Source organism: Triturus cristatus, chromosome 1_1, assembly GCF_964204655.1.
Source record: "Triturus cristatus chromosome 1_1, aTriCri1.1, whole genome shotgun sequence".
In the NCBI taxonomy this organism is placed as follows: Eukaryota; Metazoa; Chordata; class Amphibia; order Caudata; family Salamandridae; genus Triturus; species Triturus cristatus.
Window position 1 is genome coordinate 60,270,182 of NC_140579.1, and position 24,763 is coordinate 60,294,944.

General features: G+C 48.8%; 1 long non-coding RNA gene across 1 annotated transcript; it reads left to right on the forward strand.

Annotated features, from left to right (window-relative positions):
* Window positions 1-1,170: 1,170 nt before the first annotated feature.
* On the forward strand, window positions 1,171-20,080 carry LOC146869398 (uncharacterized). The gene is made up of 2 exons (XR_014959517.1): window positions 1,171-1,240; window positions 19,469-20,080. It is a non-coding gene; the product is annotated as an uncharacterized LOC146869398 (long non-coding RNA).
* The last annotated feature ends 4,683 nt before the right edge of the window (window positions 20,081-24,763 follow it).

A 24,763-nucleotide genomic window follows, 5' to 3' on the forward strand; every position in this document is an offset into this window, starting at 1 on the left:
ATCCAAAACGTAAGACACATCAGAAAATGCCTCATGGGGCTGTAACTGAGGGTTTGGTGCTGCATGAGGTGCTCAAGAGCTGCCTGCCATTTAGGGGGTTAAAAAACAATTGATGGACAGAATGCAGAACAATGTCATATATTCACCCCAGTAGAGCGATCTGGGCCTAAATCCATCATTTTTTTGCTCACCATGCCATTCCAGTTTGGAACCAGCCATATGCAAATCAGTCTTGACCCTGCGCCCAATGGGAACAGTCCAGCCCGAACTGCCAGGCCAGGTCCTCCCTGGACTGGAAACAAGCATCCTAGGACCGCTTTCCAGCTTTCAGCCCTCATCAGCCAGGATAGCTTGACTCCAGTGGCATGAAGACGGAACCCACGTCTGGGCATACCCGTCCCACTTGGGGTGAATAATGCAAAAACAACAATTGATGGACAGAATGCAAAACAATGTCATACATTCACCCCAGTACAGAGATATGGGCCTAAATCCATCGTTTTTTTGCTCAGGGGGTTAAGGCGGTCCATGAATTCACCGCCATAGCCACCCGAGGATTATTTGGAGTAACAGAGATGACAGGGTCTGACCCCCAGTTACAAGGCAGAGAGGCCCGCCCTAGCACCTGAATGAGGTGTACTTTGCTGATTCAGCATGCTAAGCCCACTACAAGTTGTTTCTACTGTAGGATTGGATAAGACAGAGCAGTACACTGCAGGAGTGGCAATTGGCCATGCAGGCTGCATCATTGCCCATAGAGTTGTTATTGTGGGCGCCGCCACCTTCACCACCATCTATACCGTTTTGGTTAGTCACACAGAGTTTGTGGAAATTCAACTCCTCCGTGCTGCAAAACCAAAACCAAGGGCCTCGCTGACAGAAACATTATCCAAATTCCTCGTACCAGGGGACACCACACCAATAGTCTTGAGACTTGCCGCTGACTGTGGCTCCTGCATGGGGCCACTAAAGCGGTCGGCGCCCTAGTGTCTCCTGGGCACCGGTCACCCCTCCCCGCCTCCCCCTCCCGGGGGGGCCAGGGACTCCGGCCGGTGTCCCCCTTCTCTTTCCTGTCCGGAAGTGACGCGACGGGCGTCACTTCCGGGGCTCCTCTGGGCGTGGGGGGAGGCTATATAGCCCTCCCCACCATGCCAGCGACCTCTTGTCGCCCCGCACGCCGCATGGTCGGGCGGCTGGACCCGGTCCCAGAGGTCGTGAGGTCTGCCGATTTCGAAGCGAGGTGAGAGTCAATCACCCATAACCTTCCCCAGGGCCACCACATAGGCCACTGCCGTTGTGGGACCCCGTCCCAGTTTCGAGCTCCCAGGTCCGGCCCCCCGGAGGCCCGCCGGGTTGGTGCCTTCGGCAGGGAGTTGTGGCAAGGGGCAGGGCTGGGGGGGGGTTTCTAGCTTCCCGGCCTCACGCCGCGCATTCCTGTCCAGGAAGTGCAGACGACGGAGCTTCTCTAGCTCCTCGTTTCACCCTCCAGGCACAGCCCGTCCCGTTAGCAGCCCTCTGAGGGCTCCAGTCGCAAGGCTGCAAGGGGCAGCAAGCGGCGCAGTGGGCCAGACCGCTAGTTGTAGAACCCCACGGGGGTCGGCCTCAGCGTCCACGCTAGGTTTTGGGTGACTCTTTGAAGCCGGACACACCGTGGCCATGCCTCGTCGCTGTGTCGGGTGGCATCCGAGCCATCAGGGAAGTTTGGTGCGCCTGAGATCCCCCCCCCGTGCGGAACGGTGGTGTCTGTTGCAGGGAGGGATGCGCCGCACTATGCTGGGGCAGGGGCGCCAGTTCCCGCTGCTCGTGTGCGGCTGCTGCAGTGCTGCTGGTTTGAATCACTTTCAGGACACGCCCCTCAGCTGGCGAAAGAGGGGCGGGGGGCTTCGTGTGGTGGTACAAGTTCGACTTAACCCTCAATGGCTGCCCCCCCCGCTAACATTCTGGAAAAAAAAACCTGTGTGTGATTCCGCTCGCCCACGCTTGTTGTAGACCGGATCATGGCTGAGTGGTCTAAGCTGCATCGTGAAAGCTTCAGTCTCTTTCCGGAGGCGTGGGTTCGGATCCCACCACTACCAATGACTTTTGTACCTCTGCAAGGGGCGCACAGGCTTCTGGGGCTACGCAAGCACCAACTGGGATAAATGTAACACCCAAATACAAAAGAGGGGTCTAGGGGAGCTCACCCCGCACTAGCCATAGACAGAACTCGGTCCCCAGCTCGGGTTTTGCGCTTACACTGGGATGACCACGTCAGGCCAACAGATAGAGGCACGACAGCCAACGAGACAAGAAATACCCCTCCCCGAGGCTGCACCATAGTAACAGGTCGTAGTGCCAGCCATAGACTGTATTTACATCGCTTTATAATGACTCTAGACACCTCACGCCGGCTCTCTCCTCAATTCACAACTTTTAATTCTGGGGTCGGGGTCCGTGCGGCGTGTTAAAGGGAGAGCGGGGCCGACTCTAGGGCGGTGCGACCGGTGCCACCGCATCGGGTGCTGACTTCGGGCAGTGTGCTAATATGATGATTTTAAAGCACCTGCTGCTTTCCTGGAGTCCGAGAATTTTCAGCCACCAATAAATTATTTAAATGACTGCAGTGATTAATGCACTTATTAGAGAATGAGGGAGAGATCGAAGTTTTGTGTAATGGTAGCTTCTACTCATCGTAAGGTAGCGCAGAGGGTTACTATGCTTGCTGCAAAGAAGGTGCAGCCCACAAAGTGCATACAATGTAATGTAAATAGGTTTGTGGGTTTTGAGAAACCATATTGTTGCTAGCTCTTTGAGTTAAAATCCTAATGAAGAACAGTGAGCAAGTAACTGTTCTCAAAAATGCATGCAACCTAGAGGGTATAGGCTAGAGCCTGAGGATTACCCCCAATTTTTCATTATCCTAATGTTGCAGAAGGGGTTCATCTTGGTAGAAATCAATTCTTATTCCTATTATCAAAGAGAACCCCCCATCCATGGTGCTAGGTTTTGAATTCTAAGTTTCTGATTCTCCCGACCAAGCACTCTTAAACTATCCTGCCTACCTGCACGGATGACCTGTGACTCCTACACCTTCTTGTCCTCCCTCTTATGTAACATTTCCTATGCATTGATATACACACTAAGGACTGATTGTCTCTATGTAATCTGTGTGATGTAAAGTGTTCCGACACCTTACACTGATAGGAGCGGCGCTAGAAAATGAATTAAATGCACCTGAGACTGAATAGTTACGGAGGCTCTAGGGGCACTGTGACAGGATGGTTATGAAGAATCGTAATGGAGGTGGTCATTGGGGGCGCGGACAAGCATTGTCGCACCGGAGCCACGAGCGCTAAAGCCGGGCCTGAGGGAGATCAGAGAAACAAATTTACAATGTCATGTCGGGACAGCAGGGGCTTTCAGAGAGGGCCGGTATAACATGACAGTTATGGATAAATGATATTTAAACAACCCCCTTGTCGCCTGGTCGGGATGCGGGCTTTCTGGATACAGGAGGCTGGTAAGTGCAGGCACTGCCTCCCCCCTCCTCTCTCCATCCCATCTCGCGGTGATGCCCGTGCGGTACTTACTCTGCCCCTGCTGCATACCCTGTGGCCCGGCCCCGCAGGAGGTCCGCCGGCTCAGTGCTAGTCTGTACAGCTGTGTTTGTGGCCCGCTGCGGGGCAGAGTTGAGAGGAATTTCAGCTGGCCCCTCCCCGATCAGGTGATCCCAACTCCAGCGCGCGGTGAGCGGGCTGGCTGTGGTTCGCATCCCCAAGCAAAGAGGTTCACTTAAGGCGCATAGTAGCGAATCGAGGTGTCCACCCTTGATCTGCTTCGGCTAGAGGTGTCGGTACACACATGTGCGGCCTACGGGTCACGGGTTCGAGCCCCGATGGGCCAAGGTATAATTGCACCCCACCAGCCACAATCACACCGGGCGCGCGGTCACAGATGTGGCCCCGGCGTGCCGGAGGGGGGGGGGTGCAGCGAGCGGCGCAATGGCGAGGACTTCATCCAGCGAGCCAGCATTTGCGGGGAGAGTGCCTGGACAGCCCTTGGGCCCTCCCCGGCCCCACAGACAAGCTGCTTTCGCCCCAGCTTCACCATGCTGGGGCGGCTTCGGAAGTGCGGGGTGCCCGGTTCAGTCAACCGCGGCAACTTCGGTTGATTAGTCACGGTGCTGCGGGAAGCAAGGTCGAGGCAGCTGAGTGATATTAATCACCACCGAGCCTATGCCATGAGTGGATCCCAACAGGGCCCCATGCAGACTCACATCTTGAGGAAGGCTGTAGGGAGGGACTATGTGGGTAACCGTTACGTACCGGAATTAGACCCTGTGGGTGTATGTTGCGGCGAGCCCGGCTGTGCTCTGATGCGCCGGGAATTACGATGAGGCGCACATGGCTGGTTGTGACCTCTCCTTGCTAATAGCCTGCGGCCTGCCTGAAAACTTTATTACTGGGAAGCACGAGTTAGGCAGCCCCGACACCCCATGTAGAGTTCTCCCCCAACAAACGCAGCGCTAGGCCGGCACACCCTGCCAGCTACTTATCCGTAGCAAATGGCGATGCGAGTTTTCGGCAATCAGCATTGGGGGTTCAGATCATTGAGATCTTGGGGCGCACATGGCTGCTCGCAGTCGCCGGAGGCAACAAGCTCCTGACCGCCTGTTACGATGGTGACGGTGCGGGGTCACAGCACAGGGAGGCCCACACCAGCCGCTCCAAGGTTAACCGGCAAGCAGGAAATAACACAGCAGGGAGCATATGACAGTCACAAATTTGAGAAATTTAGTTATTATGTGTGAAAATTCTTTGGGCGAAAATCTAGCTCACAATTTGTAGTCACTGCAACAATGCCCAACAGCCTGGAATCCTAGGCAAATCACTGAACCTCCCCGTGCCTTACAATATGTACGGTCCTCAAGTTACGGAACTGGTGCTCATTTAGAGTGCTGCTCGGTGACCCGACGCCTCGGGTCGCAGTCGCGCCATATATAACCCTTTAGAGAATTTAAGAAAACAAATAGTCGTAGTCCAGCCCTGTGGGCATACTAAGTTCCAGTGACCCAGCTGCCCCCAGGAAAGGCAGAGCTAGCACACAGTGGATACATGCTACCGATAAAATGCAGGGGTTTTTATGGTTCCAGTCAGGGACCTTAAGGTATGATGCAATTTTGCACTGGCCATTCGCCAAAGTGCAAAGTGAGACTAAAGGTAGCTACTTTGGCTCTGGTGCGCTTTAACATGGCATTTTAAGGTTTGAGGCAGGAATGCCTACTTGCGTACTACAGCGCATGCGGTAGTATTAGCAGCTGCCCTTGGTAAACACTTAATTGAGGGCCCCTGTTTGGGAGCAGCGTTGGTTTTGATAAAGTCCAGCACCCCTTCTATGCCCACTTAAGGGAAGGAACTGACAGTACACGGGCACACCCTTCCAATTTCTAAAATGAGTTTGCATACAATATTCAGGGTGGTGGCGCGTTTTCAGCATGGTTACACAGCAGCAGCTCACCATTAGTACAGAAATAATAGGTGACCCGCCCACTTAGCATACAGGAGGTTCTGTTTTACCAGTGAAACCTGCTAGTGATGGTAAGTGTGGAACACATGGCCTAAGAAGCGCAGGGGGAAGCTGTGCAGGTAGGCATACCGGGGTCGTCAAGTGAAGCGCTGTGGGTCGGTATTGACACCATTGACGTTAGTTTTGCTCCCACAGGTGAGAGGATCGAACAGAAACCAGTTCTTGGTTGGCACCAACGTGATCAAGGACTGCGTCCTTTGCAAGCACAAGGAGTGGGTACCAGCGGATGGCTACATACAATTAGGGGGCCATCCACGATGGGGATAAGAAGGATATTAAGGGACCAATTTGAACATGCCCCGCTACCCTAAAGGCGTCGATCGTTCTCAGGACTCAGCTTTGCGAGTACAAACTCCTGGAGCTGCCCCGGTCCACTGGTCTTCAGTTAATAAGCTTTCATGGCTGCAGCTCCAGGGTTTTCAATTTCAGTTAGGTTCAGGGATAGCTCCCCACCAGCCACGTCACATGACCACAGATTATGAGCAGGCAGGTAATCAAAGCACCTTATGTTAGTCAGCGCCAGATACCACTGGGCGAAGGTATTCAATTAGTCAGAAGTGGTAATGTGAAACAATTTTTGTTCCCACCAGCACAGGAGCTTTATGAATGGGTGCTGTCATTCGCCAGGCTGGGAAGATGTGGTTAGAGCACGACCTGTACAGTTGGCTTCTCTATTGCAGAAGGGGCAAGTGTTGAGGATGTTACTCACTGTCCTCTTATCCAAGTACGTGGCTAACTTCTTGGCATGTTGGGATACTGTAGCAAAAGTGTTGTGGGACACATAGGCTGGGTGAGGGACGTACTCGAAATCTGTTCTTATGCCCAGGGTCTGCCTGCCTTGCCACTGGTTAACAGCCCTTCAGTGGGAAGTATAATTGCACTCGCACTCTGGTAGTTACAACCCAAAGAGAGGCGCTGCGAAACGCTGAGCGGCACCCGGCACGAGGGCCTTATTCAAACATCGGCTGGCACCAAATAGACGAATACCATGTACTTGGGTGGGGCATCCCTCTGCAACCATGGGTAGGTTTTGGGTCGCCCCAGTAAGACATAATTACCCGCGCCTTAGCCAGGACAGCAGGCGGGTGGTGGCCGTGCCATCTAACAGGGGTGCTGCGGCGTATAAAAGTTAGTAAACACTGCGTTAGAGCCTATTGGCAACAGGGTATTAATGACCTGGCATTACCTTTATTCTGGATAAGGGCAAGTAGTTGCACAGAAGGTTCCCCGCCTGTCTCCTACAGGCTTGCCTGCCCCCTTGGTTCTCCTGCTAGGGGCTGAAGATTGGAAGGGGCATCTTCGGTGACCAGTATCACTGACACGGGGATAGTCAACGCTGGGGTAGATATACCATGAACTGCATAATTACTACTTTGGTTTTCCCTGAGTTTTGGGGGTCAAACTAGGTTGGAGCTTTTAATCCACAGTCCTTAGAAAGCACCTCGCATTCTTCCAATCCAAGCAAGGGCAGTTGGCGATAGACAAGTAACAGCAAGGCGGACACCGGCTGGTCGGTGACAGCGGGCCCCGGGGGCACGCGCGCTTCACGAAACCACAGAGCGGCAACCAGCCGGGCACCAGGGGGCAAAAACCAGGTAGATAGGGGGAATATATATGTCTCTCGGGCCTTGCAGCGGGGTGGAGGCGGTCCAATCGCAGGGTATGCACAGGTGTAAACGGTGTGCTTCTCAAGGTTCTCATGACCAATACAGTTTGTGGTAGCACACCAAGATGATGATTAATGTCATCCTGGGCCGCATTTACACAGCCCGGTAGGAGCACTTCAGCTGGGGGAGCCAGGCCCAGTTAGAGGCACGCCGGAGGGGAAATGCGGGGCTCCCTATGGTGCCCATGACCTAGGCGGTGCATGGCATCTCCTGCATCACATTTTAGGCACCATAGTACAGATAGTACGCCCTGCATTGTATCAGGCAGATTCTTCATGCGGGTATGCCTAGGGGGCTCCCCAGAGGGAGCTGAGTGGGCGAAATTCCCTGCAGGGATAAGGGTTGCAGGGCAAGTGCTGGAGGGCAGGCTTGCTCATTGTCACAGTACGCTGAGTCATGGACATTCCTGTGCGCCTTCAGTTGGCAAGCACAGGGACTGTTCAAAGGAAGTTATTCCCCCTTGCCAGAATAGCCAGAGTAGGCAGGCGGGCGGGGAGTAGTCATCTAGCAAGTGGGCTGCTGTCCCATAGATTGGCACGCTGGTGTTCAGACACACTCGGCGCTAGCAGGACGGCAGCCAGGTGAGAGCAGCAAATAGATGGGGCTTTGTGAGCCTGGGTGCCGGCTTCGCCCCCGCCCAGACTGGGATCGGGCCGAGGCAACTGAAGCAGTGGAACTTTCCCTCATGGGGGTGATTAGTTCTCGGCACAACTTCCCAGGCCTAACGGGTCTTTTGTTTCATCAGACTATCTGACCCAGGATAGCGTCAGGGGCTTGGGATATAGATGGGGCCACCTATAACCAGCAGGGATAGTTCTCTTTCATCTGGATCGCAGGAAGCTCCAGACAGGAGAAGGGCAGGTAAAACTATAGCTGCTTTGGTGGGGGGCTCTGGCGGCGACAGTGGCCGCCTCCAGAGCTGTGGCGGAGTTACAAGGCGATCTGGAAGCAGGCCGGTACCAAGGGTACTTCTGCGCGGCACCATAGGGGGTGCCAGAGCCAAATCCGAGGAGCCTCATGGGAGGGTCCCGGAAGCCGTGTTGGTGCCCCGCTAGTCCTTCGGGCGGTTGTGGGCCTGAACAACCGGGGGTTTGGTATGCTACGCTCCGCCCCGGGAAGGGGCGTGAGTAGAAGTTACCAACGGTCACGTGATCCTGGAAGAGTATCACTTGGACGGCAGCACAGGCGGGGTTCGCCCCAGTGCTGCCCGGCTCATCAGGCGGGCAGGCGGCCCAGTTGGTTGCCTGCCCTTGGATCGCCCGTAAGATAACCCACCTATTACATAACGGTGTATGTAATAAACCTGCAGCATTTTGTACCCAATCAAACAGTCTGAGTGTGTGTTATTATTGGGTAATGTATTTTGTTGGAGGGGGGACTGAGGGGTGCCAATGGCGATACTATGAGCTGTGACGTGCTGAGGCGGTCTCCGTCTTGGGTGAGTAATTGGAGCCCTTGCCGAGGTGCCACTGGCACCTGCATTCCTACCGATATCCACTATACTGAGGTTTCCAGGATCACCAAGTGTGTGCTTATTCTCGACTGACAGAATGCTACTAAAGTCATTACTGGCACTATAGTGCTTCTGAGGTGCCGACGAACAAAGGCGCTTCCCTCCGACTGCGGCTCTGCTCCTTGACTGGCAGACATGGAAGGAAAGTCAGTGTTGAAGAACTCTGCCCGGACCCGAGCCCCTGGAACGGCCCAGGAAGACCCATGAATACCGTCGGGCAGTGCTCTGCCCTTTCAGCTCCGCTGAAGAGGACATTGGGGTGGCCCCCCATAATGACCTTTCTGCTATCGATGTTAGCTTCTGATGGCTGATCTCAACAGCATCAGTTATCCCCAGTCACGAGTAGAAGAGACACTGCTGCATTGAGCACAGCCGCAGCACTAGCTGGTGGCCTCACCCAGATGCCACCCAGAGAAGGTCTGATCTCTCTCCAAATCACACAGACAAGCGAGTCTGAGAGCCCTATTCACACGACACCAATCTCACATGGGCCATGTAGTTCGTATGAACCATTCATTATGATTCTCTTCTGCAGTGTCTCCGTTTTCTTTTCGTATCTTCACTTAGAGAAAATGGAGCTGCACACTCTCATACCTCCATGGGCCTCTCTCAGCCCCCATCTGACTCCTCCCACTGCCACTATTTGCGTACAAACTTCACAAATGGCATTCAAAGATTAAATGCCTTTTTTTTTTTATGAAATAGATAACAAATTGCCCATAACCAATTTTAACACACCACTCAATTTTACACTCCCCCACACCTCCGAAAATGGCGCCATCCCTCTGTTTGGTGGAAACCTGGCATTGAGATTAGAAGAGCTCTGACAAAGAGGCCCCTCAAGGGTCCGCCGGGTACTTCAGCATCCACCTAGCAAAGAGCATGGGCCGATGATGAAGCACGCCACCCTGGTGGGTGGGTGTCATTGCATCCTATAAATGGTGCCCTTCATGACCAGTTTGAGCTCATCCCCCTTAGTGCAGAGTTGGTGAAGCAACAGCAGCCTAAATAACTAGTTTGCAATGTGCGGGGAGCGGGTATGCCCCTCTACTGTCCCCACTTGGCTGTCATCTGATCAACAAATGGTTTGTGGTCAGTTTGTACTATACATTCCTAGCCCAATACATACTGTCTGAAACGAGTAAGACCCCAGTAACAGACAAGGGTCTCTTTTTCTGCTACATCGTAGTTAAGGAGTTCTTTTTAGTATACTCCGACCACCTTTAAGTCTATGCTAGTACTTCTTCTCTGCTGTCTCTGCAGCAGCACCATCATTTATTTTATTCATCTCAATGATAGTAGGTAAATGTGGCACAATAGTTGGCCAACCCTAAAAATGAAGAAAGTTGTTACCTGGTGCTTGGGTTGGGTGCCTCTTTCACACTTTTCACCAAGCTTCCCTTCAGAGTCGCACCTTTGCAACTAATATGGAGCCATAAGAAATGTACACTATCAGAACCCAATTTATATTTCCCACTTTTAATAGTTAGGCCACTTTCCTTCAAAATATACAAACTCTGTGCAAAGTCAACTCATGTTTTATCCAGTCCTTCCCCTATACTAGAATGTCATCCTGAAAAAAGGTGGCAAACCGTATCTCCCTCAATAATTTTTGCATTGCTCTTTCATAAAACTGAATATTTCCCTGTGTAACGTAACTGGTGTTCATGTAAAGTGCTCCAATACCTTAAGTCGAGTTCTCGCTATATAACAAGCTGCTAAAAATAAAATATTTCCATGATGCGTGTAAAAAATATGAAATTCCCACAATGAAAAAAAACCAAGCAGGAAGGACGGAGCGAGTGTTCACAGCTGTTTAGAACGAACAGAAGGACAACGAGAAGGAACCCTGAGGCTGCGATGCACAGACGGGAGAAGGGACAATCGTGCAACGTGGCAAGAGGAAGCATGAACAATGGGCAACAAAAAAAATAACTACTTCGTGAAAATGATTGGGAGGGAACCAAGCACCCAAATGAGGTACAATTACAAAGAATGCACCAATAAAAAGTCAGCCTTTCTCGATGGCACAACAAATATCAAATAACAATAATGGGTGTGCCAAAAGCCCACAGAGGAGATACAACAGTCTTGCAACAGCGCAAGCGCTGTAGGCTCCACCTAAAAAGGGAAGGTTTGTGCCTGCCAGAAGGTTATTTGGCCAGGTCGACAGGGCATTTAAACCGCACACACAGGCTGCAATTGCAGGCCTAAGATGTTTGCAAGGCCTACGAGTACCATTTAATTTACAGGCCCTGGGCACATGCAGCGCCACTTTACTAGGGCCTTTTAAGTACATTAAATATGCCAATCGGGGAGAAGCCAAAAGTAGCATGTTTTAAGGAATGAACGCACCCACTTTAGCACAGGTTAGCAGTGGTAAAGTGCATAGAGTCCTAACACCAGCAAAAACTAGATCAGCAAAAAATGGAAAAGGAGGGCAAAAAGTTGAGAGGAAGACCCCCCTAAGGCTACAGTTCTAACACACTACGTAAACCAAAACTGCTTCCCAGGATTTCCCACAGTGGAAACTGACGGGCACACACTTGTAGACAAGGGCCCTTATCAAATGTGGTAAACAGTTCAACCTGAGAGGTGCTGCACAGGGCAAAGAGATTCTGCATCAGCTCCGGATGGAGATGCCACTCATGGTCGGCAAGATAATGCCAACTCAGGCTGTTGGCCCTGGGGTTCAGAGAGCTAGCCGGATGGTTGGCAACTAACCGGATCCCATGCTGGTGCTCCTAAACCCAGGGTCACTGAGGTTCCCGATGCTGTAGGTGAGACCTCCAGCACAAAGGTGTTGAATTGACTCTGAATCCAGACAAGTGTGAACACGAAAAAGAAGAGCTCACATTCTTTGGAAACATCTTGTCCCACAAAAGAAGGCAGCCAGGCTCAGGAAACATCACCACACTCAACTGGTGTTTGAAAGAAAGAGCCAGACCAGATTGCCGCAGGTGGAAAAAAAAAACCTTCAACCTTCCCGTAGGAACATCACATCCTCACAGTCAGGGCCGGACTGGCCGTAGAGGGCACCGGGCATTTCCTCAGTGGGGCAGAGGGGTTTGGGCCGGTTTTATGCCTGTGGGCCTGCTTTTCTTTTCTTACTGGGGGCCGGTTTTGCAGCACATTGCATTGCAATATCGACCCTATAAGAAAAGCGGGAGCAGTGCTTTTTGCTAGCACCCCAAACCCTCCCCCCCCCCCCTCCACCCCACCGGATCCCAGGGCCGGTCGAGCAGCAAGAATCAAAAGCTAAGACAACGACATTCGCTGACAAACTTTAGAGGACCATTCCTTTATGTTGTCTAGAGACTAGAGCTGGCCAGACCATGACAGAACTAAAAGGCACTGATTTTCTTGCAATATTAGAGGTCCGAGGTGACTAATAGGAGAGATGTTACCATGGAGTGCCTTGCCTGTGTTATCTTTGTCTTGCATTCTCATTTTCACATATTCTTTTATTCTTCTCCTTTCCTGAGTTTTTTCAGTTGTCAAGCAAGGGTAAGATGTTGATTTGGGCTTAATTTGAGCCGGTGGTTGCAGGTGGGACCCATCAGCACTTTCTTTTTGGGGACCAGCACTTATTTTTACTCGTCAGACATTGAACCATGACAAGGGTAGAGTAAAAAACCCAAGGGGGGATTAGGAGGAAGAGAGAATACGTGAAAAAGTGACAAGTGGAGAAAGCAGGAACCTACAAGAGTGAGATAAAGGAGCAGAGAGTGTCTGATGGTGGATTAAAGAGCCCGGAGGTGAAATCAAGACTGCGCGGCCTTGGACTTTGGTACCCTGGCATTCAGAACTCCTGAGGCCTGAGCCGGGAGTATGAGCGAGTGACTTGTGAGCCGTTTCGCTGCATATTTGCACAGTTTTCTTTTATAAATATTGCTGCTATTTGTTTTTAACCCTTGTGTTTTTAGCAACTTCTTCATTTAATCATTGAGGCAGATCTTACGGGGGCATTTTTGGGATAGAGGCGGAGCTCTAGTTGGGGCCGCCATCTTGGTAGAACGCAGGTCAGCGGGCTAGGCTTCCTGACTGCGTATAAATCCACGACCTGGCGCGAGCGCGCAGCGTCTAGATCTCCTGAGGCCTGAGACGGGAGTATGAGCGAGTGACTTGTGAGCCGTTTCGCTGCATATTTGCACAGTTTTCTTTTATAAATATTGCTGCTATTTGTTTTTAACCCTTGTGTTTTTAGCATCTTCTTCATTTAATCATTGAGGCAGATCTTACGGGGGCATTTTTGGGATAGAGGCGGAGCTCTAGTTGGGGCCACCATTTTGGTAGAACGCAGGTCAGCGGGCTAGGCTCCCTGACTGCGTATAAATCCACGACCTGGCGCGGGCGCGCCGCTGGCACGCCTAAGGCAAGCCCGTCTGCGCCCGTCCGCGCCGGGCCAGCGCCAGGGACTCTGGTGGTTCTGGCCCGGTTACTGAGCCAGTCCTCAGATATGTTACCCTAACCTTGCAGAGGCTTAGAAAAGAGAATACCTTGAACTGCCTTTGTCTTGTACGTAAGGCTTTACCCATAACTCCCCTTGATTACTGCCCAGGTTGCGCCTCCAGTATTCCGAGGATTCTAAACATCCCCATCTCCATCAAGGAGGGGTAGAGGGGAGGGGCCGAGACCAAGAAGGATCGCTCATTAGCTTGCATTTTGTTAAATGCAAGGTCCCTAGTCAAGCATAGCCTCGAGTGTGCCAGACTTATGGAGGAACTTGAGGTCAAGGTGGCCTTCATTACTGAAACATGGACTGATCCATCCGCAGGGCCAAATATTGTGAAGGCCACCCCTCCGGATTTTCTCTGTTACACACTGGATAGGCCGTTAAGGAAAGGCGGAGGCCTGGCGGTGATCTATCATCACTCTATTAAAGCATCCTTCCAGCCTATTCCTATGGACACCTGCGAAGCCCTATTTTTTAAACTTATGTTAACCCATCACCAATCTTTTAAGGGCTGTCTATTATATAGGCCACCTGGGATCCGAAATGCCTTCCTAACTTCCGTTGGTACTTTACTGGAGGAGGGGATGCTTTCCAGGGCCGTTACAGTCCTGGGAGATTTTAGTTTCCATCTAGAACTAACGGAAGATGGGGACACCATGGCTTTGCAGGATCTAATGCAGTCAGTAGATCTTAGGCTGCGGTTTGTAGGCCCAACGCACATGGGAGGGCATACCCTGGATGGGATTTTCTCTAACCAAAGTAATCTTTACTTCCAGGGCCTTCTCCCTCTAGCTTGGTCTGACCACGCCGCAGTTCAATTTGAGATACTACTATGCAATCTTGGTAAGAAAACCATAGGTCGCAAGGACAGTATAAAAACTCGAGCCTGGAATAAGGTGGAGGAAGTTTCTTTTGATAAACCGCTATCCTCCTCAGCAGCTTGTGTGCCAGTAGAAGTGGATAGAGCTTGTCAAAACTATACGGGCTGGTTGCAGCAGGCTTGCGATAGACTAGCCCCGATTAAAGTGCTACGGCCAAAGTGAGCACACCCCTCCGCTCCATGGTGCTCGCAGGAGCTCAGGACCCAAAAGCTCATCTGTAAGCAGCTTGAACGCACTTGGAGGAGCAATTATAATGAAACCGAGAGAAAAGCTTACAAAACCAGTCTGCAGACCTATAAACAGGTAATTGCAACGGCCAAACAAAGATATTTTGCCGCTCAGATTTTGGACTCAAAAAACGCAGCAAAATAATTGTTCAAGACGGTGGCTATGTTGGCAGCACCGAAGCCGAGGCCGGTTCAACCGAGCCAACGGCTATGCGAAGACCTGGCTGAATTTTTCTTAGCTAAGGTGGAAGTCATTTTTGGGGTTTTCAGTGAGGGAAGTACCGGTATTATGGACTTGAGCAGGGAGGGCCCGAGGTTAGATCGCACTTCCTGCCCGACCTTTGATAAATTCCGGTCAGTTTCTTCACTGGACACACAAAAAATCTTGATGGAGGCTAACTCAGGTTCTCCTTTTGACCTCTGCCCCAGTAAGGTGGCTAAATTAGCTTCGGGTCCGATTGTGATTAGGCTTACAGGTATATTTAATCTTATGTTTGAAACTGGCCTCTTTCCAAGGCAGTGGAAACTAGCATCGATTTTACCTTTACTAAAAAAAACAACCTTCCAATTAATGATCCTAATAGTTTTCGCCCGATAGCCAGACTTCCTCTACCGGCTAAGCTGGTCGAAAAACTCATGAACAGACAACTCAATCTCTTCTTGGATGACACTCAGGTGCTAGACCCCACTCAATATGGCTTTAGGCCAGGTCATAGTACAGAGTCTGCTTTGATTAAAGCCACTGAAGAGATCAGGGAGGTAAGGCAGCGCTGATTCTGCTTGATTTGTCCGCGGCATTCGACACGGTCCACCACTCAATACTCCTTAGTCGCTTAAAGGCGTGTGGAATCGGTGGTAAAGCATGGGACCTTATTAAATCCTTTTTAGCAGACAGAAAACAAGTGGTGACTCTGGGGGAGTTCCAGTCGAAACCATTTTCTACACCTTGTGGAGTCCCTCAGGGGTCATCGCTTAGCCCTACCCTTTTTAACATTTATGTGAGCGCACTGGCACCTGTTATAAGCTCATATGGATTTGGTATCACCTCCTACGCAGACGATACACAAATCGTGGTTTCTCTGACTCCAGGGGGGGAGGTTGATACGGAAGGGCGTCTGCGGGAGTGTATGCTAGCAGTGGGGAGCTGGATGGCTAAGAACTGTCTTAAATTGAACTCGGACAAAACGGAGGTAATATTGTTCTGCAATACCTCCAATTTCTGGACCCCGGCCTGCTGGCCCGATTCTATGGGTACGCTTCCAGTCCCAGCTGTAAAGGCAAAAAACCTTGGCATAATACTCGACGACAGATTGACGTTAGAGTATCATATAAAGGAGGTGACTTCTAAAACTATGTACATCATCAGAATGCTGAGGAAAGTGTTACCCCTGTTGCCCCAGGATAGTAGGCACATGGTGGTCAGGGGGCTGGTTTTGGCTAGACTGGATTACTGTAATGGACTCTATCTGAACTTGCAACATACAGCACTGAGTAAATTACAGATTCTGCAGAATGCGGCAGTCCGATTACTTACAGGCTCCTCGAGATTTTCCTCGGCTACTTTAGAAAGAAAAACCCTGCACTGGCTCCCTGTCAAAAGCCGAATACGATTCAAGGCATTGTCTATGGCTTTCAAGGCGCTGCATGGCCTAGGCCCAGTATTTCTAAAGGACCGACTACAATGGTATGTCCCGGGAAGAAGCTTGCGGTCAAGAGAGGCTAAATTGGCCCGCGCATTAGGAAAGCTCGCTGGGGTGGCAGAAGTTTTGTCTATGGTGCCGCCAAGGCTTGGAACGACCTTCCTCTCTATCTGAGGACCATGACAGATCTTCTGTCAATTAGAAAGGAACTTAAGACTTGGCTGTTCCTCAATGAGTAACCCCTGTCATCTGTCTTTTAGGTCTCTCTGTTTCAGGAATTCCAGGATATTCTAGATAGCGCCAGGGCACCTTCGGGTATTTGTCGCGCTTTACAAATATCAATAACATAACATAACAATAGGGCCAGCTGTGGGCTTCTGAGCAAACCTTTGGACCTGACACTTATTCTTTTACAAATTAGGCACTGGATGTTTGTGTACAGCACAGAACAGCAGGACCCTGTAGGTGCAGCGAGTTGCCCCTCCTCAGACACCTGTACATCACTTCTGTTGGGGGGGCAGGAAGGAGGGGGATTAAATATTAGCACAAGAAGAAGAAGTGAGCGGAGTGATGCGCCCTGGCCCCAATGGTGGTAAATATAGGACTCTGTGATGCCACCTCGCGGCCCTTGCTGCACCTCCCCCCTCCCACAAGGAAGAGAAAAAGAGCCCCCCTGACCCACCATGCACTGCACGGGCTCAGGGGGAGAGGCAGCCGAGGTCTCCCCAGTGAATGATTTTCATTTGCATTTCTTTTAGGATGTTAATAAAGCGTGAGCGAGGCTGAGGGAGTCAGGGCGCCTCGTATTAAACATTTACTGTGGCAAATTATGTAGAAGAGATACATACAGTATGATACCCCTACTAGTACCGGCATTAGTAATGCGGTACAGTGGGGTACAATGTCAGCTGCACAAGACACGATCGTCAACACAGAAGTCAAACAAAAAGGTTGGTCTGCCTCCTCCAAGAGAGGACACTTCCTGGGTTAAAGGTCATGTTTTCAGAGACGAATAATTGAGGGGCAGTAACACCATCCACGTAACCAGACCCTAGGACTGACGGATCAGGGAATTTCTGTCCTTTACCTTATTCGGAGTCATTAATGCGTGTCCCGTGTGTAGCGCCTAGTGTCTGGTGTGTGGTATTAAAGCGCCCTCTGGTACGAGCCACAGTCCTGCACGGGCGCATCTGGGCAGGTCCAGGAGAGCAGCGTCTCTCTTCGGGGCCTGTGCATAGCGCACCGAAGCTCAGTACGGAGTCAGTGGCGCTGTATGGTGTGTGTTAAACTCTCGGAGGGGGGGCATATTTACAAGCCCCTTGTGCCACTTCTGCGTCACTTCTCCCATGATAAAAGTGACGCAAAAGTGGCGCAAGGAGCTTGTAAATCTGCCCCTCGGCTCCTTTGTCCTTAATTAGAATCCTTTACCGAGAGCTCCTGTGAGAAGTCGCTGCAGCAGGCGAGTGTTTTGGTGACCAGTACCCTTCCTAAACTTCACAGACTGACTGTCTGTTCGTGGGCAGTGGCGTAACTAAACTTGAGGGGGCCCCCCTGCAAAGCACATGGAGGGGGCCCCCTCCCCTGGCGGCACTGCTCACCATCTACCACTTTGCCCTACCACCCAGAAATCTAGTATATTTTGATTTGAAACCTCCAACATTTAAATGACTCTATATTGTCTTTCTCTAAGTTCTAATGAGAAAGTGTGAAACACTCTTAACATACAAGCTATGCCATTTGTAACAATACTGTGAAAAGCAGATTATTTAACTGAGGCAGCAATCAGAACAATGCCAAGGAGGGATCCTAATGTCTCAGGAACTGCCTATGGCTGAAGAACAAAGAACAGCTATGAAGGGTCTGAAATAGAATTGACAATACTTTACCTAAAACCGACTGGTCGTATAGCTGTTGATGGGTCACTTTCGGAGGCCTTCCCTCTTTATCAGGGTACCAGACAGGGATGCCCTTTATCTCCATCACTTTTTCTCTTGGCAATGGAACCTCTTATTCAGGCCATTAAACTCAACACAGATATTATAGGAGTTGATATCAATGGCGTACGAGTCAAAGTGGCCGCATATGCGGATGACATTTTGATAGTTACAGAACGCCTGGATTCTTCAATAACAGCCCTGATGGAAACAATAGCATTATATTCTATACACTCCGGGTATAAACTCAATAGAGACAAATTGGAAGTTAAACCATTAAACGTGTTTTGCACTAGCGATATGTTGGGGGACTCTGGTTTAACATGGCAATCGGGTTACATTAAATACTTGGGGATTGTATTTGGAAATAACATTATGGACACCCTGTATCAAAATGAGAAGGTGCTTCTAGAGAAAATTAAGATTAAGAAACTTTTGGACGCCTGGTCCCCAAAATTTATCACGTGGTGGGGGAGAATTGAGACTATCAAGATGATGGTCACCCCTTTAGTTAATTACCTCATATGTATGCTTCCACTTATACTGACTGAATCCATTCATCATAATATAGACACTCTTTTAACATCCTTCCTTTGGCGCGGGAAAAAAGCTAGAATTAGCATTAAAAAATTGAGGCTCGATAAGACGCTGGGAGGCGTTAACCTGGCTGACTTTCATCTCTACCAATACGCCTTTTTGGTGAAACAAGGCCTACTTTGGGTTTCTCCTCCTGGCGACTATATACCAGTGTGGCTGGAAGTGGAAATGGCTCTCCTCAATAATATAAACCACCTTTCGATTCTCACGGCCAATCGTCTTGTCACCACCCATTCTAGGTCCATCTTTAAGAACACTAAAATAGCTCTCTTGAAAATAGATAGGACCATGGAAGTCAGTATGAAGGGTTCCAACACGGAATCGCTTTGGTTAAACACCAAAATTCTTTATAATGGTAAACCCCTATTCCTTGACACCTGGTGAAAAAAATGTATTTTTTTTTCTCCATCAATTGGAAAATACTGCATACCCAATGACGTTCAGGGAACTTCAAACTAGAAATCAATTAGCTGATATAGAATTTTATAATTTCCTGAAAGTGAGGGCTGCCGTTGCAAAATCCAGACTGACCCTAGTTCCCCATTGTTGCCCACATTTGTAACAAGAATTAATAAGCTTGGCCATCAGGTCTCCCATATCAACAAACTTCTGCGTCCCAAATCCTCAAAGCTTAATGTTAAGGTCGTTGATTACTGGAACTTGCTTCCGTCTACTCGGTTAACCGAAGGCTCGTGATCCTCATTATGGAGTTCAGTTTCACACAATACGATTTCCCCAGTTCTATCTCAAACTAAATTCTGGTTATTACATAAGGCTTTTTGGACACCGGCTAGGCTGTTTTCCATGGGGATCCGGGAGGATGACATGTCTTGGAATTGTAATCAAGGCTGAGGAGATTTGGCTCACCTTATCTTGCATTGTTCTGTAGTGAAACCCTTCTGGGATACGGTCTACTTGTTTCTGAATAAACTATTTAATTGTGTACTTCCCCGGGAATTTGCCAACCGTGGTAACTGCTTTTTTACAGGTGGATATGCAGTCGGAGGATGACCGAGCTCTTTTTGATCTATTGTTGATTTCTGCAGTTAAAATGGTACTCACCAGTTGGAAAGATACTAGCAAGGCCTCCTACACTTGCTGGATGAACTGGGTCACACACCTCAGGGGGGCAGATAACATCACCCTGGTAACCGTCAGCGAGGAGAATGTGGTCTACCCTGGACGAATACTTTGCTTCTCATAAGCCGCCATGAACTCTTTATTTTGAATGATAATTGCTATGTGGGCCTTACATTTATGAAAATTGTGCTTGCCAGATATTTACTGTATTATGTTATGTTAAGTATAGGGCTCGAGGCTCTGGACAGTCTCTTCTGTCTTTTCTCTTCCCCCTCTGGCTTTCTTTTTCTCGTTCTTTTCCTCATTCTATTTTTCATCCTCTCTTGAGCTGGTGATTAAGAGGTTATTTTATTGTCAAGATGTACATGTGTTGCCTGTAATTGCTTTATGATCATTTGAAGTACCATATTATGTACATTGTGATACTCGGCCATGTTGCCGCCTCCTCTTATGATCCTCTCCTTTTCTTTCTTCTTCTTTGACTTCTTTTCCCTAAAATTCAATAAAGATCATTTGAAATTGAGAATTGACAATACCTTGAAACTTTGAAAGACAAACCCAGACCTGCAATTCCATAAAAGCTCGACTGACAATGTACATGAGAAGTACACAAGATATAACTCAGTATCCTGCGAAGGTCAAGAGAAATGGACTGGTGAATTATCCGCATGCCACACACTAGCGACTGTCAAGGGTTGTGCATGATAATAATGGGAACTGAGGAAGCAATTTCAATCATAATGTGTTGAGCCTGCAACAAACCTGCAGTTTTATGATTAGGGTTGCCAGCTCATTATTTTGATGCCCCGTACAGGACAAAAATAAGCAGTCACCTAAAGACGTATTTTCAGCACTTATCTGTACATACTTCGAACAGAAAATATAAATAGAAAACACTTTTAATTGTGTTCTAGGGCTGCCTGAATGATCCATGACTGATAATTAAAGGGAACAAAGACAGAAAGTCACATTACAAATTAATACATACATTTTTACTTATAACCCTATTTAGTGACAAGGCGAGGTCTTTCAGGGTCTTTAAACAACACATGGCTGGCATTTTTCTTTTGGCAACCCTACTTTATATTCCTTTTTATGGAATGCATTCTCACACTACGGCAGTAAATGTAAATTTCAAATGTAAGGAATAGGCAGAGTGGGGGCCCTCTTTTTTTGGTCACAGCATGCCTAGGCTTCCGGGTGTCAACCTGCCTTAGGCCCATGGTTTGTGCTATTTGCGTTCTCTATTCATGCCTTACAGGCCTACGCTCTCCTATTCGAACCTACCTGAACTTGTTGGGGCTACCCTGGTTGTACATCTACTGTATCTTTCATGTTCGTCCTCAGCATTACCCTGCATATGTCTCAGAATTCAACATGTTTATCTCTCTCTACCCCTCTCTCTCTCTCTCCCCCTCCCTCCCTCTCTCTCTCCCCCTCCCTCTCTCTCTCAGTCTCTACCCCCTCTCTCTCCCTCTCTCTCTCTGCTCCTCCTATCATGGTATCACCTTGCCTGTGTTACCCTATCTTACTCTGAATTGCTTGCTGGCCTGAATGTCTGCATGTAGAGGCCCCCCGTTCTCACCACAATAAAGGGCGTCCTTACCAATGGATTACGGAGTCTTACAGTCTACCAAAGCGACACCCTGTACTTTACTGCCTCCGGCTATAAACGTACATATTGTCTCAGCGACTCCTGTTGTCATCCAGCGTGCCCTAAGTGTTCATAGATTGGCATCTCACTGGGACAGAAAGTAAGCCTGACTCCAAAATAAAAGTGGCCCTCATTAGCAAATCAGACAGCTAAAAGAGCAGCCCTTTTACAAATAGGGATCATTTTTATCTTATCAAGACATGCTATATATGTGATTTCAAGGTATGGTAGACTGCATGAATGTATGCTTGCTGCAGTGCAAAGTTAGTGGTAATATAATGGATATCAACAGTGAAACCCATCATGCCAGAGTCAACAGGCCGACAAACAGCCTACAATTCAGCCCACTCTCTGAGGTGTCACATCTACTCTTTTGGGGACAGTACTAGCAGTGGGAGAGGCAAGGAAAAAGAAAGCTCTTAGCTGAAGGCTGCCACTTGTTTAGCAAGGAATGTGCGACTGTGTTTATTTAAGGATACTTCAGGCAAGGTTTGTTGTATTATCCAAAAATCACCAGTAAAACCCAGAGCACCAGACCATACAGGCTGAAATAAGTCACTTGACACACTGACCTGCAAAGCTACCCCACAGGACTGTACGGCACAGGTGGCAGGCCGGCAATGAAAAAGGAGGCTGCCACCCATATGCTCTATATATGTTTTATAACTTAGGTATGAGAGATGTCGACTCTGCATTTAAGCTTGCTCCGGCAAGGTTTATATAGCAGAGAAATAAGCAAGAAAACACAATGCACAAGACCCTACATGCCCACAAACAGCCAAAACAAATCATCCCACGCTGTGACCCGTCACACATAGCCTTTGTGGACGGACATTATCGGCAGTGGGTGAAGAAAGAAAATAAGATAGCTGCCTTCTACCACTTCATACACATTATAGGCGTTTTCACTTTTCAGTAATCACGCCATGCATTTGAGCTTGCTTCAGGCTTTGCTGTAAGATCGGAGAAATCATCATTAAAACCAGACCTCCACAGCTACCCTTCAGGACTATAATGCACGGGTGGTGGGTGCAGCAATGAAAAGGGAAGCTGCAGTCCACTGGCTCAATAGAAGGGGCCAATCAACACACTGCATAGATGCAGCTATGTTTTTCACCACACAAGGCGCTGATAGGCCAGGTGGTATGCTTGAAGGAGAAACCAGACACGGCTTGTTTAAATCCAAGGGTCAGGGTCAGCGATCTCAGCCAGTAACTATAAAGTCAGTGCATTGGCCGATCAGATGTAAGTAAAGGCCAAAGTATCTTTGAGACAGTGTGTGTCCCGTAGTGTGCGTGGGGTCGTCAATGATCTGGGTCAACCCGAGATTGCTCATGCTGTCGAGGAGGTGGGCGGTGTTGTTGTCTTTGGGGTTATTGTTGTGGAAGTTGAGGTCACCAAGGAAGATGTAATCCTTGGAGTCCATGGCTAGGGGTGCAATGAAGTCTGTGATGCTGTTGCAGACGTTAGATTGCGGGTCCAGAGGTTGGAATGCCAGGGTGCGTCTGATGGTTTTCCTGCTGTCCGCGTGGAGCTTGAAGTTGAGATGTTCCATGGGGGTGGTGGCATTATCGGTGGTGGTGGTAATTAACACTGAAACATTGGAGGAACCCTGGCGGACAACTGCCCTTCTCCATTAAAAAGATTGTTCTCCTCCCTTCCTTCTCACTCAGGGGCATAACACAGGGCCGATAACCCCTGTGGTGCAGGAAACTCCAACCCTTCAAGGGCCCGTATCCCTTCAGGGAAGCCCCATTCAACCTAAACCCATGATTATCTAGGAGCTATAGGAGATTTAGGGGCCCCTCTCACATTCTGGGGGGGCCTATAGTTTTGCGTTAAACTACTGTTACTGCTAGAATACCTGTGGATTTGACTTTTTATTTCCTCAGCAGCAGCATTATGAAGCGGCCCTCTGGGCAAAGCCGCCTCTGTCCTACAAAGAGCACAGCTTGCAACACGATGAGCCACAAACAACCTCTCTAACCTTTCCACATTAAACAGACAAGCAGCTTCGAAAAAAAACATGGATTAATGTGTCAGCCTAACATAATCCAGCGGCAAAACCAGAAATGTCCTGCCTTTCTAATCTCGAGCACTTCGGGTCTCACGCTTTCTGTTTAAAGACATGATTGATTTTGCACGGGAATGGCATGAGGTTTTATTAGCGCTGCCTGAGAAGAAAAATAAAGAAAAAAACTAAGAAAACAATGTATACAACGTAATTCCACAGGTATGCATTAGCAGGTTTGTTCGTTTTTAAACATATTCCTGGAACAGGATAAAAGCTTCTTTTTTTTTTTTTTTTTAGACCAAAAGGACACAGAGCTGCCCTCACTAAAATTATGAACACCCGAAGTGTACTTAGACATTTATCTGTCGCAGGTGCTTTCCTATTAGTGTAGTTTTCAGATGAGCTATCTACCAATCAGAGCTCTCGGTTTCGTTTAATGGTAGCAGGTTCCGTGGAGATTATCATACCTTTTAGTGGAGCAAGTAATTGAAAGATTGTGTAGTAGATTGGCTACTAGGGGCAAAGAGACCCTTCCCCAGATAGTTACAGTGAATTGGCTTGACGTGCTGTATTATCTCAAGAGGCAAGAGTAAGGGTGGAAGGAGGTAGGGGGGCTTGGGGATGATATGATAAGTGGGATTGGGCGAGGGAGATAATTTAGCTTTAGAGCTGAGCTACAGCTACACAGGGAGGTAATTACAAATTGAATGAAATGTGATTTTTTTTTTTTATTAAGGGTGCAATAGCTGCCAAAATGTGTGCGTTGTGTTGTGGAATTAGAAAATATCGGGCAACAGGGTTCAAGGCACACATGGTGATGAAAATAAAGTCTACACTGCAGGAGTCTACTTTTATGGCCAATTTCATCTAGTGTCCAAATAGCAAACATGAAAGAAACTGGAACAGTCCCAGGCCTCATCCCCGGTTTTGTTTTAATATGGTTCTGGGCGCAAACGTGAATTTCTACCCACGCTGGTATTACTAGAAGTGCGGTAATGCCACACACTTTGGGATTTCCACACACTTTGGGATTTCCACACACAGATTTCACCAGATGAAACCTGACAGAATGGGTCCATAAATGATATCTGAAATGTCAGAATCTTGGTCCACAACCTCGGTTTCCTCATTCGAAGACTTGTAATAGCATGTTACATTTACATTACAGAATTACTGAACACCTGCAGTGTTGGAAATTGTTGCAGAATTACAGTAGCCCTGTTCCTGCATCACACGTGATAGTGTCTTTAGTGGCCAGTGAAAGAATGTGTTTGATACTGTCCACACTACAGTCAGGAAACCAAGAAACATCTTGATGTCACACATTTTTTGCACCATCTGCTCTGTTTACACTGATAGAAGCAAGAGTGAAAGAATACATGCCAACGCCTGCTACATCAGTGCAGCCACATTGCAGAACAAACTTTTTTTTAAAGATCTTTCTTACAGGCCGGAATTTTTTTAAGAGATATTTGATTGCACAGACAATGGAGTAAATATATTTCTACAGGGCGTAAAGGTGATATAACATCAAA